Genomic DNA, 6,374 nt, shown 5'->3' on the forward strand with positions numbered 1-6,374 from the left:
ATATGGGGAAGGTATGCCTCCCAGTTCAGATTGGAGAAGACACCAAGATAGTGGAATTCTTTGTTGTGAAGAAAGGTCGCCAGGCGATCTTAGGACTGCACGCTTGCGAGCAGTTTGGTCTCGTGAACAGAATTAGAGCAGTCAACAAGGTTGACTTATCCGAGTGCATTCGCAGAGAGTATCTGAGGTTGTTTACGGGCATCGGACTACTGAAGCGAGAATACAGTATGGCGCTCCAAGACGGCGCCCGCCCAGTCGTCGAGCCGGCGCGACGTGTACCTCACGCAATTCGAGCCCGGTTGAAAGAGGAACTTGATCGTTTGGAGGCAGCGGGGATCATAGCCAGGGTGCGGGAGCCTTCTGACTGGGTAAGCCCACTTGTTATTGCTCGAAAGAAGAACGGTCATCTTAGGGGTCTGCATGGATCCCAGAAAAAGTGAATGAGGTTTTGAAGAGAGAACACTTTCAACTTCCACGCAGAGAAGAGATTGAAAGCGAACTGGCAGGGGGCGAAATATTTCAGCTCGCGTGATGCCAACAGCGGTTTCCACCAAATACCTCTTGATGAAAAGTCCTCGCGCATCTGCACATTCAGCAGCCCATTTGGTCGTTACCGGTTCCTAAGGCTGCCCTTTGGCATCGCGTCGGCTCCAGAGATATTTCAAAGAACAATGACCGAGATTTTTGACGGGCTACCTGGAGTACGCATCTACATCGATGACATTTTAATTTGGGGTGCCTCATGGGAAGAGCACCAAGAAAGGCTGCACAATGCCCTGAAAACAGCCAGCGAAGCGGGCCTCACGCTTAATTGGGAAAAATGTAAGTTCGGAGTGAAGCAGATAGACTTCCTTGGAGATAGAATAAGTGCGGAAGGCATCAAACCAAACCCAGAACTGGTAGAGTGCACAGCCCATTGCCAGAGACCAGCTACAAAAAAGGAAGTCCAAAGGTTGCTTGGCGCTGTCAACTATTTCAGCAAGTACTTGCCGAACTTAGCAAGTCAGACAGAATCATTTCGAGGACTATTGCGTGAAGGCGTTATCTTTGAATGGACAAGAACGCACGGCATCGAGTGGGCCCATCTAAAAAAAAATGCTGACGCGAGCTCCGGTGCTTGCAATTTTCGATCCATCCTTGCCTACTAAATTGTCTACTGACGCATCCGCCTATGCAGTGGGAGCAGCACTTCTTCAGCAGCATGGTACCGAGTGGCAACCGGTCGGCTATGCGTCAAGAGTTGGGTGATTCCACGAGAGATCGAACATGCCTGTCCGGTCGCATTTTTTGTTTTGCCTGGGTTTTTTATATGTTGTGTGGGCACATTCAAAGTGCACGGAACTGAAAATTTTATTTCCAAGAAACGCTCCCAGCGCGCCAAAAAAATATTTGAAGGTGGCGGCGCATGCCTCCTGTTTTTGCTCACTGCAATGTTTTGGGATTTCACGGCCGAATTTAGCGCGAACTATAAATGATGTGTCGAAAATTTCTTTTGCTGGTTTTAATACGCATTACTGTGAATTACATCCATGGTTTTTTTATGCCGTCCTCAAAAAGAAGAAAATGTGAAAAAATGGCAAACACGGCCGAAATCAAAAAAGGGTCCTAAGTTTGAGGCGCCTTGGCGCCTTTACTATTTCGAACAGAAACTTGAAAACAGTGTCAACTATAGAAAAGAGCCTTTGCAACATTTATACGGAAGATCATTTTCCTACGGGCAGCGCAAAAAAAGAAAAAAATAGTTAAAGAAGCGAGTTTTTTCAAAAAAGTACATTTTCAAAAAATAAAATAAAAAAAACTCCGGTCTCAATTTTGACGGCAATTTTTTATCGCAGAGCGCTTATGTCAATAAACACACGGTTTTAATATCATATGTCCTCATTTGCTTTGTTTACGAGATATAACTGGCCAAAGTTACCCTTGCTGTGAGTGCTCACTTCAGTGCGACTGATGGTTGTTAATAGCTTGCATTGTGTGTAAATCACAGTTTTATTTATTCTGCTGCAGCAAAACCTTGCTCTGGTGGCTTTTCGTCAAGAAAAATGTGTTCTCAGATTTTATTTGTGTCTAGCGTGTGCAAAAGCGGGCTGCTGCCGCCCTCTAAACGGCTTACGTGTAAACAGTTTGCAGCCTACAACCTCGCCTATAAATCATCAGAGGAAAGATGGGCGCGCCTGTTCAAGATATCAACCGCTTCTTCTTCCTGAAGGAATGCCTGGTCTACCTCATCGCGGGTAGATGTAGACAGGTTTTCCTTGAGGAGCCTAAAGCAATGCAAGCAGACCTCGCAGGTGTCGCGAAGATCCTCAGCCTATGACAGTAGCTTCTGGAGGTAGGCAACAACAAAAAGAGCAAAGAAAAAAAATTGCGCAACGAAAACGTTTTCCTCAGCAATCTTACTTTTGTGAACGCGTAAATAATCGGCACAGAACAATCGGACGTAGCCATGGGCCGCGCGCATCGCGTGTAGTGAACAGCTAGACCAAGTCGAAACGTTTATACTGAACGGCGCCGCACAAATTATCTCACATCTGCGCAGCTGTCATGAATACCTTTCCAGAACTGCTTACGGTTTAACATTTTATGACTAAGTGTGTCTAAGCGCTTTGGGCTGTAATGTTTAATTTGTAGGCCGCACTCATTGTCAAAACTAAGGGTAATGTCCGTCTGGTGCCACCAATGATCTTTGCTGTCCTCGACATGAGAAAGCACTTTAGTAAAGTGGCAACGAAACATCATAAATTGGGCAGCTTCGGCCACTCATGGCTTAATCATGCCGCACCGCACGTTTTCTGGCTGTTGAAACGCTGAGGTAAAGGTCGAGATGATACAGGAAGACGTTATCTGCGACGCCGAAAACATGTGATAGCGGGAAGTGAAATAAACGGCTCGGAAATCATTGAGCTAACTTTTTTACAAATGCTGTTTAGGCACAATGTGCGTCGAATGGGGAAGATGGTTAGAGCGTACAATGCATGTAATGGAAGGGAAGCAAGCAGGCAGTGAGAAAACAACTGCATAACAGCGCGCCTGCTGATTGTGGCATTTAGTTACAGATTAAGTTGGCCTTCGCTGCATACAGATGCTTTATTCTGTGTGCAAGGAGAGTTTTGACAAAGTGACCTAAACCATGTGTTCGCGGTGTCTCGCGTGCTTCTGATTAACGAATACTGGCGGGTAAGTTGAGGTTGTAAGCTGCAAACTGCGTACGCGTTCGGCCTTTAGAGAGCGGCAGCAGCCCACCCCCACACACGCTAGACACAATTAAAGTTTGAGAATGCATTTTTCTTGACGACCAGATACCAGAGCAAGGTCTTACTGCAGGAAAATAATTAAAACTAGATTTAAGTGCAATGCAAGCTGATGACAACTATCGATCGCACTGAAGTGAGCACACACAGAAAGGGTAATTTTGGCCCGTTAAATCTCGTGAACAAAGCAAATGAGGACAAACATATTAACACGGTGTTTTCACTGACATAAGCGCTCTTCGACAAAAAAAATGTCAAAATTGAGGCCTGAGTTGTTTTATTTTTTGAAAATGTACTGTTTTGAAAAAAACTCGCTTCTTTAACTATTTTCTTATTTCGCGCTGTCTGTAGGAAAACGATCTTCCGCATAAATGTTGCAAAGGCTCCTTGAAATACTTGGAAAAAAGCATGGATGTAATTCACAGCAATGCGTATTAAAACCAACAAGAAAATTTTCGACACATCGTTTATAGTTCGCGTTAAATTCGGCCGTGAAATCCCAAAACGTTGCAGTGAACAAAAACAGGAGGTCTGCGCCGCCACGTTCAAATACTTTTTTGGCACGCTGGGAGCATTTGTTGGAAATAAAATTTTGGGTTCCGTGCACTTTGAATGTGCCCACATAACATATAAAAAACCCAGGCAAAACAAAAATATCGACCGGACAGGCATGTTCGATCTCTCGTGGAATCACCCTTTAGAGGGCGGCAGCAGCCCACTTTCGCACACGGTAGAACCAAATAAAAGCTGAGAACACATTTTTCTTGACGAAAAGCCACCAGAGCAAGGTTTTGCTGCAGCAGAATAATTAAAAATGCGATTTACGCACAATGCAAGCTATTAACAACCATCAGTCGCCCTGAAGTGAGCACTCACAGCAAGGGTAACTTTGGCCAGTTATATCTCGTAAACAAAGCAAATGAGGACATATGATATTAAAACCGTGTGTTCATTGACATAAGCGCTCTTCGACAAAAAATTGCCGTCAAAATTGAGACCGGAGTTTTTTTTATTTTATTTTTTGAAAATGTACTTTTTTGAAAAAACTCGCTTTTTTAACTATTCTTTTTCTAATTTTGCGCTGCCCATAGGAAAATAATCTTCCGTATAAATGTTGCAAAGGCTCCTTTCTATAGTTGACACTGTTTTCAAGTTTCTGTTCGAAATAGTAAAGGCGCCAAGGCGCCTCAAACTTAGGACCCTTTTTTGATTTCGGCCGTGTTTGCCATTTTTTCACATTTTCTTCTTTTTGAGGACGGCATAAAAAAAGCATGGATGTAATTCACAGTAATGCGTATTAAAACCAGCAAAAGAAATTTTTGACACATCATTTATAGTTCGCGCTAAATACGGCCGTGAAATCCGAAAACATTGCAGTGAGCAAAAACAGGAGGCATGCGCCGCCACCTTCAAATATTTTTTTGGCGCGCTGGGAGCGTTTCTTGGAAATAAAATTTTCAGTTCCGTGCACTTTGAATGTGCCCACACAACATATAAAAAACCCAGGCAAAATAAAAAATGCGACCGGACAGGCATGTTCGATCTCTCGTGGAATCACCCAGTTTTGACCGAAACTGAGCGCCGATACGCACAGATTGAAAAGGAGGCCCTTGGAATAGTATTTGGCTGTGACAAGTTTAATGAGTTTGTTCTAGGCCGAAGAATTATAATAGAGACTGATCACAGTCCATTAATATCTATCTCAAAGAAAGGACTCAGCGACATACCGCCCCGTCTTCAAAGGTTGTTACTGAGACTGCTGAAATATGACTACCGACTGTACTTTGTTCCAGGAAAGAAAGTGATTGTAGCTGACACCCTGTCGAGAATTCAAGGACAAGGCATGTCAGAAAACTGCTCGAATGACTTGGAAATACACGCCACCAGTGTTTTGGAGGAACGAGTCAGCAGGAGAACAAAGCAAAGACTGAAGATGCCACAGCGAGAGACCCAGAACTGCAGCAGGTCATAAAAAATCTGCAGGCGACAGAGCCTATCAAGGGGATGTGGAAAAAACACACTAACGAATTGTCTGTGGTGGAAGGTGTGCTGATGAAAGGCACCAAAGTTGTAATCCCTTCCGAGCTTAGAAAAGAAATGCTCTCTCGATTACACCGGGGGCATCTGGGCATGGCCAAGTGCATATCACGAGCACACACTCTCATGTACTGGCCGAGGATGGCAGCTGACCTAAGACAAATGGTGGAACAGTGTGAGACCTGCCAAATACATGCATACAAACAACCCGCTGAGCCCCTGCTGTTACGAGACACACCAAATCAACCCTGGTACAGGGTAGGAGCGGACTTGTGCGAATATGCTGGCAAGCATTACCTAGTCGTGTACGATGCGTACTCTAACTATCCGGAGGTTGAGGAGTTGCATGGGACCACGACAAGTGAAGTCATCAATAAACTCTCGCGGGTATTTGCACGCTATGGCATTCCACATGAGCTCTGCACTGATGGCGGTCCCCAGTTTACAGCCAAGGAATTTAAAAAACATTGCAGTGATGTTTGACTTTGAGCACATCATCTCTAGCCCCTATTATCCGAAATCTAATGGACTCGCGGAAAAAAGGGGTACAAATCATAAAGAGGCTCCTCAAGAAGGCAGGGTCAAAGGAGGAGTTTTGGCTTGGCCTCCTTAACTACCGTGCAGCTCCACTGGAAGACGGTGTCTCACCATCCCAGTATCTAATGGGTCGCAACAGCAGAACACCACTCCCAGAGCTTTGCTTGGATTCACCACGGCAGCTATCAAACCCTCGAAAATACAAGCAAAATATGAACACAGGACAGCCTCTCTCGCCGCTCCACCCCGGAGACTGTTCGTATTTGGTCTGGAAACAAATGGGGCACGAAAGCTAAGGTTTTGGACCTTGTGGCCCCCAGATCGTACAGGGTGCTAACAGAGGATGGAAGCGAATTCAGAAGGAACCGCCAAGACTTACGGAAAACAAAATACTCTAGCAACTCAGCACCACAGCAGCTTCATCCTACTGGACTTAGTAACGCGGGGGAGGGGAGTCAGTCAGGACTGCAGGGAGCAACCGATGCAAAACGGGCATTCATGAGCGTTGACCTTCCCTTAGTGACCGCAAGATCAACAGCAGCAGCAAAG

General features: G+C 45.2%; 1 pseudogene; it reads left to right on the plus strand.

Annotated features, from left to right (window-relative positions):
* The first annotated feature begins 227 nt into the window (after positions 1 to 227).
* Positions 228 to 6,121, plus strand: LOC125757427 (uncharacterized; annotated as a pseudogene).
* The last annotated feature ends 253 nt before the right edge of the window (positions 6,122 to 6,374 follow it).

This window comes from Rhipicephalus sanguineus, chromosome 2 (genome assembly GCF_013339695.2).
Source record: "Rhipicephalus sanguineus isolate Rsan-2018 chromosome 2, BIME_Rsan_1.4, whole genome shotgun sequence".
Taxonomy (NCBI): Eukaryota; Metazoa; Arthropoda; class Arachnida; order Ixodida; family Ixodidae; genus Rhipicephalus; species Rhipicephalus sanguineus.